At 33.9% G+C, this 13,456-nt stretch overlaps 1 protein-coding gene across 4 annotated transcripts in view; it reads right to left on the bottom strand.

The window, feature by feature from the left end:
• Positions 1-13,456, bottom strand: part of ADGRB3 (adhesion G protein-coupled receptor B3) — an 823,957-nt gene that overhangs the window by 333,212 nt on the left and 477,289 nt on the right. The window lies entirely within an intron of this gene.

The following is a 13,456-nucleotide window of genomic DNA, read 5'->3' as shown; positions in this document are numbered from 1 at the left end:
TATGCACATATACAACCACTTCATCACCACTACCTCTTCAGCCTCTTTTGGGAGAATTTGCTAAACAGAAGAGATACTTGCATTAATTGCCCATAAAATTTATTGACTTGCACTATCTTTGTAAGCAACAGGCATTTTATTTTTCATTAACTTTATTAATCCCATTATACTGGGTAGCCAACATGATCTTTAAGAGATCACACTGAATTTTCTACTCTGGATTATGCAGAGAAGATCTATTGTGAAAGTCTAAATTTTGCTAAATATTGTTTTCTTTCTGTTTTCCTGCCCACATTCATTGGGTCTTATTTCCACTTTGAAAGAAAGTTAATAATTCCTCCTTTATGGAATAAATTTAGGTAAACACAAGTCAGGCAGATTCTATCATAACAATGGAGTTTTTTCTTCTTCACTCAACATAATATGCTTCATACCAGTTCTTTAATATTCCAGGAGTATAAGCTTTTAAAGATATTTTCGGGAATCATTTCCATATATCCTACCAGTACTGAAAAAATCACTATTATTGCCTTTCCTACTAGAGTGATACTCCTAATATAAACCAAAACTATAGCAGATGTTTTGGTAGTTTTATTCCCCGTACCTGATTGGCATGGTTCATACATTGAACTTTCTTAGAAACTCTGAATTCTAATTTGGGCATACAACACATTCATTATTGCATCATTACCAAATTAAAAATAAACATTATCTCTATGTATTGACACAATGATAATGCTACATAAATCAAGGCAGGTAAAAGTTACAGTTCTGAAACAGGTTACTAACTCTTCTCAATGGTGAACATGCTTCCTCTGCATCCATAGACACTAAGCAGCCCTTCTGCCTTAGTCCTGTATATATTTAGTTAATCACTGGAATATATCTGGCAAATGACATCATTAAAAGTCTAGGTAGAATCGTTGCAAAATACTGGTTTTCTGAATTATTTGCTTAGTTCATTTTAAAATTTAGCTAGAAATTAAAATTAAATTTACTCTTCTAAAAATTTGAAATCTACCTCTAATTTCATTTGTTGGTCAAATTAATTGGGAAATTTCACTAGCTCCAATATGTTAGCACAATTATAATTCCCCCAATTCTTCAAAAACCATATATTCACATTGTACTACTTATCAAAGGGTCACTTTCTAAAAAATGCATTCCATGCCGACTGGTTCAGCCCTTCTGGAAAACAATTTGGACGACTCTCAAAAAATTAGATATTGAATTCCCATTTGACCCAGCAATACCACTGCTGGGAATATATCCCAGAGAGGCAAAAAAGTACAATCGAAACAACATCTGCACATGTATGTTCATCGCAGCACTGTTTACAATAGCCAGAATCTGGAAAAAACCCGAATGCCCCAGAACGGATGACTGGTTGAGGAAACTTTGGTACATCTATACAATGGAATACTATGCAGCTGTTAGAAAAAAGGAGGTCAAGAATTTTGTAGTTAAGTGGATGGGCATGAAAAGTTTCATGCTGAGTGAAATGAGTCAGAAAGAGAGAGACAGACATAGAAAGATTGCACTCATCTATGGTATATAGAATAACAGAGTGGGAGACTAACACCCAAGAACCGTAGAAATAAGTACCAGGAGGTTGACTCCATGGCTTCGAGGCTGGCCTCACGTTCCGGGGAAAGGTCAACTCAGAGAAGCGATCACCAACTACATTGTAGTCGAAGGCCATGTGGGGGAAGGGAGTTGCGGGCTGAATGAGGGCTAGAGACTGAGCACAGCGGCCACTCAACACCTTTATTGCAAACCACAACAGCTAATTAGAGAGAGAAGACAGAAGGGAATGCCTTGCCACAGTGGCAGGATGGGGTGGGGGGGAGATGGGATTGGGGAGGGTGGGAGGGACACTGGGTTTACGGGTGGTGGAGAATGGGCACTGGTGAAGGGATGGGTTCCCAAACTTTGTATGAGGGAAGTATAAGCACAAAAGTGTATAAATCTGTAACTGTACCCTCACGGTGATTCTCTAATTAAAAATAAATAAATTAAAAAAAATAAAAAATAAATAAAAAATGCATTCCAGATTATGTGACTCATGAACTGGCCACTGTGCTAAGGAGGCACTTTAAACCATGTATGAAAGCACAGAAATATCTGTATTCATGAAAAAGATACAGTCTTATGGGAGTTGATGGGGAACACACATATGGAAAGTCTAATACAGATGTATGCTATAAATATAACTAGCTATGTTTTACTGTTAGGTATAATTGAGAAACAAGGCTGATGGCCTGTGTGAAAACAATTTTTAGGGGAGATTGAATATTTCCTTATCTGTTTTACACAGAAAGCATAGATTTTAATACTTGAGAAATGGAAAGGAGAACAGTGTTTCAGATTGGTCTTCTTCCTAGTGAAATCCTATCTCATGTTACCTAGAATTTTCAAATGGTTTTTGACTTTCAAGATATTATCAGTATGGCTGCAATATTGGATTATAACATAAATGTCTGCTAGATTTATGTAGGTATTTTTTTTTGTTTGTTTTCGGACCTCACTTCAGTATACTCTGGTTTACTCCTGGATCTGTTCTCAGGGATGACCAGAGGTGGTGCCAGGGACTGAAACAGGATTAGTGATGTGCAAGTTAAGTGCCTTAATGCACTGTCTCTGGCTCTTTTTTAGTACAAAGGGACTTTGTTTACAAAAAGTTCTTTGTAGATAATAAATTATAAATCACAAGGAGGGAGTGAGAGTTAAATTCAGGGCCAGAGTAATAACACAGGAAGTAAAGCCCTTGTCTTGCAAGCAGATGGCTCCATTTCAATCCTTGGCACTGCACATGTGCTCTGATGCCACCAGGAGTGTTCCTGAGCAGAGTCAGTGTTTAGCTCTCAGCAAAGTTGAATGTGCCGCTCCAAAGAGGGTAAATTTTATTAATAAAAAAATACTGTAACAGAATCATCTAAGTTCAGTTTCTTTCTTTTAATAATGTATGAGATATATTAGTTCTAGATAAACCAATACAGTAAATTAATTTTAATATTAATATTTTATAATTAATGTTGATCATATATTATAGAAAAATATTATGAAGACTATAATACCGAATTGCTTGGATATCCCACTTCATTCCTTTTTATTCCACTAAAGAAAATATTTTTACTTTGAGACAAAAATATAGAGAAAATTACTTCTACTATTATTCTATATCATTGTCAACTCTCATTCTTTTTCCTCTGCCTTCTTTATGTCTCACCTCTTGGTCCTACTGCATGCTTCTATCTCTGTCCTTGTGAAAATTTATAAGGTATACACCTGATAATAAAATATAAGCTCCAATATATCACACTTAATCTTGTGTTTCATTATGTATTCTGAGAACTATACAACAGATAGCTCCAGGTGAACATTCATTCTAGTGAATTCATTCTACAAATTGGTCACCAATTTGTATGCCTGCAATGAGGTGAATCATTTAAAGATTTGAAGGTTATATAAATCAGCATGGCAAATAAATTACAGAAATGTTTAGTCCTGGCTTGAATATTGACTTAAAGTGCAAAAATGGGATATAGGAAACAAGTGAAAGGTGAAAAAAAATAATGAATTGGTTATAAACATTAAAAACAATAGCCACAAACTTGTTAAAAAGTTTTGTTGAGAAAACACATGTAAAGTATTTGTTAAAATTTCCAGGTACTTTTCAAAAAGAGACTCAGCTACAAGATTGGTTATGAAGAGTTTACGGAAAATCAATAGCAAGAAATGGTGAAAATAACATAAGAATAAAAAGACTATGACAATTTAATGACAGGAACAGGAGGAAAGTAGAGGAAATTTAAAAATATTTAAACATAATTTTAAGAACCATTCATAGGCTTCAATCTCTTCTCTCCCATGTTTCAAAATCTGTTCAAAACAATATATTTAACTCACTCTATGAATGTATTTCTGTGTGGTTCCTTTTCTTTGATCTGAATAATTTTACTTACATATGCCAAAAACAGTAACAATAAGTCTCTAAATGAAACATTACTGGTGCCCACTCGAGCAAATTGATGAGTAATGGGATGACTGTGACTGTGACTGATGTTTCTAAAGGAGAGATTGGAATTTTTTAATATCCTGTCTCTTGCATGGGGGCCATAGGCAGTGCCCCAGGTAGAGGTTGAGGAGTATCAGTCACAGGTAAAGTACCTTACTTCCCGGACTGACTATCTGCATTTCATATTTTAACTCTTAATGATTCTAAAATGACATTACTAAGTGAATTCCTCTTCGCTCACAATATTTTCCAAATATTCTTCTCCCTGTAGAATGATATTTCACTATTTTAAATCACTCTCACAAAGCAAGGGTGGTGGAAGAGAAAGCCAGAAAGATAATTAAAACAAGTTAATCTATTTATTTACCATTTTGGGAAAATATTAATTAGTAAATGCCTATTATATTCCCAGTAGCCTTTGAGGCACTGGGGATACAGCATCAAACAAAACAAAATCTGTTCATTGTAGAAGTAACTGTACTAATAGAAACAAAACTAAAATACGGTATGCTAGGTGATATATTTTATGAAAAAAAGTCACAAGGGGTAGGAAAGACTTTAAAGTAAAAGGGGTATAATTTTGCCTTTTGGGTAGCCTTCCTTGTTATAATATTTGAACAGAGATCTAAAAAGAGTTTTATAAAAAATGTAAACATGATGTCAAAATAAATATAAATGGTGACCAATTTCTCTAATTTTTCCTTGTTTTTAAGTTTGACAAGCTCAATTCACAGGCTATTTGAATCACATTCTGTCTGCATTAGTGTTTTCAAAGTGTTTTCTGTAGACTTCTTCTCAAACCCACTTGGATGTATATTTAAAATGTATATTCCTTGGCTTCAATATTTAATATTGGAACTAAATCTAGGAATTCACATCCTAATTATTGTTCTGTATTCCCTTCCCAATTTTTATCAATAACAAATTTTGAGAAGCACCATTTAATTCACTGTAGCACTGTAGTCTGGTTGTTCATTAATTTGCTCGAGTGGGCACCAGTAATGTCTCCATTGTGAGACTTGTTGTCACTGTTTTTGGCATATCAAATACGCCATGGGTAGCTTGCCAGACTCTGCCGTGCGGGCGGGATACTCTTGGTAGCTTGCTGCGCTCTCCAAGAGGGACAGAGGAATTGAACCCAAGTCAGTCGCATGCAAAGCAAATGCCCCACCTGCTGTGCTATCGCTCCAGTCCATTTAATTCACACTCAACAGAAATTATATGCTTACTTTCCCCTGTTTTCATTGAAAATTTCTGATGTCTAGTGTCTTTATACCATAACAAATTATTAAACTCTTAAATTTTGTACTTTAATAGTCTTATGGGAAGAGAAATATCTTCCTGCCCATACAGGAAACTTAAAACCATCTAAGGACATGAAGAAATACAATGACTTCATCATAGCTACTTCAACATTTCCAATACTCTGACTCAGATGTTCCAAGATGATTCTTTCTGTCACATAGTCTCTAGTAAATTGCACATTGACTCCTTGAATGTGAATCAGAGAAACACTGTTCAACTTGTACTGTACTCCCTTTTCTCAATTTTCTGAATTTGGGGCCTATGTTATTACCATTAAAATGAACTCGATATTGCTGAAAACATTTTCCTTTACCCTTACCAAAGTGTAATTTTAATTATTATATGAGCATATACAGAGTCACCTGAAACGCGAATGCCCAACCGCTGTGCTATAGCTCCAGCCCATGCTTGGTTTATATTTTATATTTATTTACTTTTTTTTTTGTTTTGAGCCATACCCAGCAGTGCTCAGGGTTAACTCGTTTCTCTATTCAGCTCTATTCAGGTGAGTAGAACTCCTGGTGAAGCTTGGGGGACCATATGTTTTACCAAGGATAGCTCGTGGGTTGGTAACATTCAAGGCAAGTACCCCACATGTTGTACTATCATTATGGTCCTGATTATTTTCTATTTATTCATTGAACTACTTATTGATTTATGTAGGAACATACCCTGAAGTGCTTAAGGGTGTTGGGCCATTCAACATTGATTAGGCTCTGTGACTGGCAGGTGTTCCGATATTGTGGTACTTGAAATCCACCAGTACTATACTTATCTTCTGTCCTTAATTTACTGAGGGGTCATCTGGACCACACACAGTAATACTAGGGCCACCAGGATCATACCTGGTGAGGTTGAGGGAGTCATGCAATGCTTAAATCAGGGCCTTGCATGTGCTGGGCATGATTTTTTACCACTGATCTATCTTCTCAGCTTCTATTCTATCATTTTTTGAAGTAACATTGTATCATAACATTATATCAGTTTCACATGTGCAATATTAAACAAACAACATCTGTATATACTACATTAACAAATATGATGCACTCATGAAACATTATTCATGCTATCGTGTGCAGTAATACATCAGTATAAAATGTTAAGCACTGAAATTCCAATACTCTCTTTCACCATACAAATGTTCCTTTTAGTACAATGTATCCATCTACATCATTACATTCCTTCTCATAAATGTCATTTGGTCTTATAGACTAGAATATGTATCTCTTATCTTTATTCACTCATTTGTTGGCAGGAGCTTAACTCATGTAAATAAACAATGCTTAAATAATACAGAGGTTCATGTATTTATAAAAATTTCACGAGGGGAGCATCATATAGTACAAAGAGCAGGGCCATGCCTTATACAGGGCTGACCTGTATTTGATCACTGTCATTCCATATGGTCCCCTGAACTCTACCAATAATGATCCCTAAGTACAGAGCCAGGAGCAAGCCCTAAGCACTGCTAGGTGTCACCCAAACCTCCACCTCCAAAAAAATTTAGTGCTTTTGTATTTGGGGGTAAATTCCCTGTAAAGGGATAACTGGATTCTATGGAGAAGAGTAGGCTTTAGCTGAAAACAGAATTACACAAAGATCATTGAAGTGAGAATACTGTTCTATTAGTATGATACATGTCCATATCATATATCTTTTCTCAAGGAGTTGGCAGGTATTTAATTGGAACACAAGAAGAGGGCATATATTTAACTCAGCTTCTGCTATATGGTTACTGGATGCACACATTAGCCATATGACATTATTTTTGTGCATGTGATAATAGCTTGCTTCCCTTATTTCTGAGCCATATCACTAACTCAAATATACATTATTTCGCACTGAATAGTTTCTATTTGTTACATGGGAAATAGTAAAGCAAGGAACTATTATCAGGGATTATTTATTTCCATATCCATCAAAGAAAATTATTGCCTCCACATGTTTTAAAATGCTTTATCCACATATGATTATCATGTTTCCAACATTGACTACCCAAAAGTCTGCTGTATCTCTAGGCAAATAAGTTACCTTGTGCAGGAGTAAAATCTAATTATTGCTTATGAGTTGAAGTGGCAAATAACTAATAAAAATTACAAAAATGAACTAGATTCAATATAGGTATAAGATGTTGCACTGTAGCACTGTCATCCCATTGTTCATTGATCTGCTCGAGTGGGCACCAGTAACATCTACATTGTGAGACTTGTTATTGTTTTTGGTATATAGACTACACCACAGGTAGCTTGCAGGCTCTGCAGTGCAGGCAGGATACTCTCCATAGCTTGGTGGGCTCTCCAAGAGGGATGGAGGAATTGAACCCGGGTCAGCCGCGTGTAAGGCAAATGCCCTACCCACTGTGCTATCCCTCCAGTCCATAAGATGTAGCATGTAGTTTAAATCTTCTTTCTTTGTTCACGAGGATACAATAACAAACCTTCAATAAAGCTTTCATGGAATTATAGTGGGGATAAGACCTTGCAGAGTTTTTGTACTCCTATAGTCTATTAGCAACTAGCAGAGCTGCACTGAATTGCTGGCACCTACTTACAAATGGCAGAGTTGCCTGAAATCTGGCATCTACTTGTGGCTGCCTAAGTAATGCTGTCTCAAGGCAGCCTCAAATTTCAACTAATACGCTACTCCCTCTTTATAAAACCTATCCATACTGGCGAGTCCTTTTATCAGGTTCCAAATGTGCTGGTATGCCAATCGAAAGACAAAATTTAATCTCTACATGCTAATTGATTTTCACTGAAATATATATCTATATTATCCATACTGATGTATATATTATACAAAAATGCATTGTTAATGTATACATAAATATTTTCAAAATCTAAAAATTAATTTTACAATTCCTTACGTCAGGATTATTAGGTTTTTCTTTTCATTTCTGTTGGAACACATTACTGTAAACTTAGCAGCACAATATTGCACATTGACTGTTTTATGGTTTCTGATGGTCAGAAGTGTGAACTCAGCTGGATTTCTCCTCATGAGAATCAAAGGTCTGATGTCAAAGTGTTGGCAAAATTGCAGACCTTTCTGAAGAATGGGTTTATGAATCCAAGTGCAGACTCATTCCATCTGTTATGAAATTCAGCTACTTGACGTTGCAGGAAAGGGTTCCTGGCCTGACACTAACTGTGTGTTCAACTTTTAGAGGCTGCCAGCATTCCTTGGCTTATAGGCTCTTTCTTCATTTTAAAGTCAGCAGTCCTGGGTTGAGTCCACTTAGCACTGCATAGCACTGACCGTAGCTGGGAAAGACAGATTGGACAATGCTAGCCTGTGGTCTAGTCTTGCTTTGATTTTTATTCCTCCCTCTGAGCAATAACTCTGTTCTAGGGTAAAGGTCAATGTAAGGTGAGGCTGCTATCTTGTATAATGGTGAAAAAATCCAACGTGTTTATAAGCAGTTTCCAATTCAAATGACTTATGTGATTGAACAGACCCACTCACATAAAACACGATAATTCCCCTATTTCAATGTCCTTCCCCTTAATCATACCTATAAAGATCCTTTTTGTGTAATATGATATATTGAAGGGTTATAGGGATTAGGATGCATATATCCAGGGGGAGGCATTATGATGTCTACTAACAAGACTTTAAAACTATATAGCTCAGGGGGGAAATCTAACCTGTCATCTGATTTAGAAATAAAATTTCTGGAACAGAGTCAGACCCATTTTATCCCTGGCACCATGTAGTCCCCTGAGTATCTCTGGAAATGACTCCTAGGTACAGAGACACACCCATTCCTTTCTATATTACCTATGGCTGCTTTTACAGTATATCGTCAGAGTTTAGTAGATGTAACTGACCATTATAGATCATACAATGATAAAAATTATTTACCTACTGAAAATGTTTGCTGATACTTACTCCACTAATACAGAATAACAGTATTCTGAAAAAAATAAACATTGATTATATATTATGAATAAAATAATATGAATTTTTGAATTTGAAATATAAAAGGAAAAAAGTGAATTTGAAATGTGAATTTGAAATGTAAGAGGAAAAAACAGTGCCATTTACGTTAAGAAATTTAGAATACGACCAAAAAACTGAAGCTAGAGAACAATTTCTATCTCAATTTCAGCTATTGGCAGGCTCATCAATCTACTTGTCTACTTAGCATTTCAAGTTTCTCCCATAAAAATTACTGAGATTTAAGCACGAAAAATATCAGAGTTCTCTTTCAACTGGGAAAAACTGACATAAAAATAATTTTAAAAGTAAATAGATATAAATACCACTTTGTAGAAATTACAAATGCACAGAGTACACTTCTTTAAGCTCTGCCAAATTATTCTTAATTACTCACGTTTTATCAGCTTTTGATATTTATGAAAATACCCACTGAAGAATGTTAGGATTTCTTTTCATAGCATCTTACACTTATCTAATGGTAAAACACACATTTATTACGATCTTCCATTGTGTTTTCTACTATAACTTATGTAGACTATGGCTCATAATTAGTTTCAGTTTAAACACGTACAATAAACTAAATTTGTTACCTAGGTCTTATCAGAAGGCAAGCAACACACACACACACACACACACACACACACACACACACAGAGTCCAAATCCTTATGAGTTCTTTTGTGAATTCATGAACAACATATAAACTTGTTGGATATTTCTCAATGCTAAAAAATTAAACAGTCTACACCATTAGACTTGGTGCTCAAAGGAATAAATAAAAACCAAGATGGGACTAGAATATAGATGATCAGATTCAAATCTATCATTCTTCTAAAAAAACTGTATTACGTTTCTTTATTTGATAAAATAAAAAATGTTCTCAGACTTGCAAATTTGCTGATACATGCTTATTTCAAGACAGAAATGTTACCTGACTTGGAAAGTCACTGGCTAAATTACAGGTTCAAACCTGCAAAATTATAGATACCCTATGGGTGTGAGTACTCATGTATGTGCAAATGTATGTGCGTATGTTTATGTGTACAGTTTCATTCTACTGAAGTTATTAATACCCAAATAAACAATTTCAATAAATTGTTAATTTGCAGAAAATTACAGAATCTAAAACACTGATAAGTATAAAGTCTAAATAAAACTGATTATTTTACAAAGCCTGTCTTTGGTTAAAGCTAAATTAATATTTCTTAAAACAAGCAATTGCAATCCCTAAGGACTAACAAGCATAGCTTCCAACTCCATAGATCAGAAAAATAAAGCCCAAGCCCAAAGTTTTGAATTAATAATATTGTTCCCATTAGCGACTTATGAGCTGCTTAAAATAGAAATTGGTTTTGCTAAAATATAATTTGGAATTCCAAGTTTTCATTCTGCTACCTAGTTCTATTTTTTTCCCAGGGGCTTTATTATATTTAATACACTTTAAATGCTATTTGTTAAAAAAAAGTCTTCAAAAGAAAACATATAGCTTAGAAAAAATGTAATAAGCTTTTTTTCTCTAGACTCATTCTAACTACTACATTTCTTTCTAAATTATGTATGAAGCATCGATAATTTGTAATCATTATTCTATTCTGAGCTAAGGAAAGTTGAACAGATTTTTTTATATAAGAAAATAGACTTTATATTAGATACATGCCATATCTAAAACAGTTTGAATTAAAGGTAATAACAATGGTTGTGTGAAATAAATACATATATAATAAGGTTTTTTTTGTTCTATTCAATTTTCATATTTAAAATAAATCTCTTCATAGAATAGTATTTCTTGTATTTCAGGATATGATCTTTTTATTATGTCTTCAATGAATATAGACAAGTAAGTACACAAAATATATGCTAATTAAAATGTAATGCTCATTAAATCATTCATATATTCCTAAACTCATGGAACAATTATATTTTATTAATATTTAAATCAAATAGTAACAATAATTATTAAATAAATAATAATTATCTAATAATTAGTAAATATTAGAAATTCAAACTTATAATTATGGATAAAAGAATTAGAAGAAATTCAAAACTGTATTGTATACAGAAGAGTATGATAGATACTTATAAAATGTAGAGAAGAAAGAAGGAACTGTGTAACTCTGGAGGGTGTGTGTGTCAGAGATCAGGCATGGGTGGTCATTGCAGGTGAAGGGAGATGAGAATGAGTGAGAACATCTGGTGGCATTTTATTTTACAGGAAAATCATTTTTTCTTTTCCTTCTATTCCTCTGCTCACCCTTTGTAGTACAATTGTCTATGTTATCATAAGTTGAGTTTCCAGAGTGAAAATAATATCTTTTGGGAAAGTTAGACAATTAATTTCCTTAAAATATTGAGTGACAGAATTAAAGTGACTTATGATAATTATCAAACTATTCTTATATGTTGAATTTTATTGCCATCTCATTAAGAAACTAGTTGTTAATAAAATGCATGTATTAAGAACTCTTATTAACATATGCATATAATCTTTTGTCTTTACATAAGTTATCTCTTTTGTAAATTGGTTGATGAAATATGCCCCTCATTATTATATCTCAAAACTTCATTTCAAATAGTTTACTGAGTTGTAATAGTGAGACTATGTTATAAAACACCATTGTTGAAATTATTATTTCTTTACATTTTGGAGAAGTCATTTAATAAACATAGTATTTACATTCTCAACAATGGTTTATATTGGTTTTATATTTATTTAGAACAATTATATGAATAATAATTTATAGAAAATATTTCTCCTGAAGAAATATGATATGCATTCTAGGCTGGAGAGGTAATGCAGCAGTTACGGCATTTGCTCACCATGAAGACAATGTGGTGTTCATTCCCTGGCATCTCATCTGGTCCCTTGAATGCCACCAAGAGTGATTTCTGAATGCAGAGCCAGTAGTACACCCTGCACACTGCTGGGTGTGGCCCCAAAACATATTTCAAAGAATTAAAAACATTATAATTTTTGATCAATGTTTATTATTGGACAGGCATTTTCTACATACACAAAATATTTTATAACAAACTGTGAACATATAAATAACTCCTTTATTTAAAATAACAACACAGTGTATAGGGCATTTGCCTTGCACGTGGCCAACCTGGGTTTGATTCCTTGGTCCCACTGAGAGAGCTTGGAAAGCTACCAAGAGTATCTCGTCGTACAGCAGAGCCTGGCAAGCTACCTGTGGTGTAACAAGAAGTCTCACAATGGAGACCTTACTGGTGCCCACTCAAGCAAATCGATGAACAACGGGATGACAGTGCTACTGACAGTGATACAGTGCTATTTTGTAGTTTGTAAATTTTTTAAAAAGTAGTTTGTTATTTTCATGCAGGTGTATTCTAAGGTATGAAGAAGTAGATACTATAGAAAGAATATATATTTTAGATGTTAAATGAGATCAGAATGACCACATCTTGGTAAAAGTTGAAAAATATCTAATTGTCTACATGATTATTAATTGTAATGTTAAAATGTTAAGCTCAGATATTTGTTTCATACAAACAATGCCTGAGGCTTTTTAATAAAATAGTTTATGAGGAAGATAATTGTTACTTATAAAACTAATATTGTTTTGTTATTTGGTTTTAAATCAGAAATTACAAAATAGCAGAAAATAAGTTTTATAGCCCAATGGCTGTGAGTATAAATTGCATTCTGTTATTTACCAACTGTATCAGCTAGGGAAACTTATAATCACTTTTCTTCCATTATCAGTAGGTAAGGTTTAACATCCATGAAGCTTCATAAGGGAAAAAAATATACAGGCACTACAAGAGTTTGTAAAATATATAACTGTAAAATATGATCATTTAACTTATATAGGAATTTATTTACCTTCTAAATTAATGATTTAATTATGTTAAAATAATGTGTAAATGGTCAATAGATAGTATTAACTTCCATATAGTGACTGAACAAGATCCAAAGAATTTCATTTTCATTCAGGTGGGCTTAAGAAAGGGTTCTTCAAATTTCTGGGATGGAAGAATTAGATTAAAATACCTGGAACATACAGGTAAGTAGAAAGCTTTTTCTGATCCATAATTCAACAGTTTTACATGTTGCCCTAACCCTGCAGCTCATCATGTCCCACTGTACTGAGTTTAAAACATTCACCCTGAATATATATTTTTAGAGTTCCCTGCCACATGGCAAGAATAATTCTTGTTTATTTGGTGG

This window comes from Sorex araneus, chromosome 4 (genome assembly GCF_027595985.1).
Source record: "Sorex araneus isolate mSorAra2 chromosome 4, mSorAra2.pri, whole genome shotgun sequence".
In the NCBI taxonomy this organism is placed as follows: Eukaryota; Metazoa; Chordata; class Mammalia; order Eulipotyphla; family Soricidae; genus Sorex; species Sorex araneus.
Note: the sequence above shows the minus strand (reverse complement) of the source record. Positions and strands in the feature narration are given on the sequence as shown.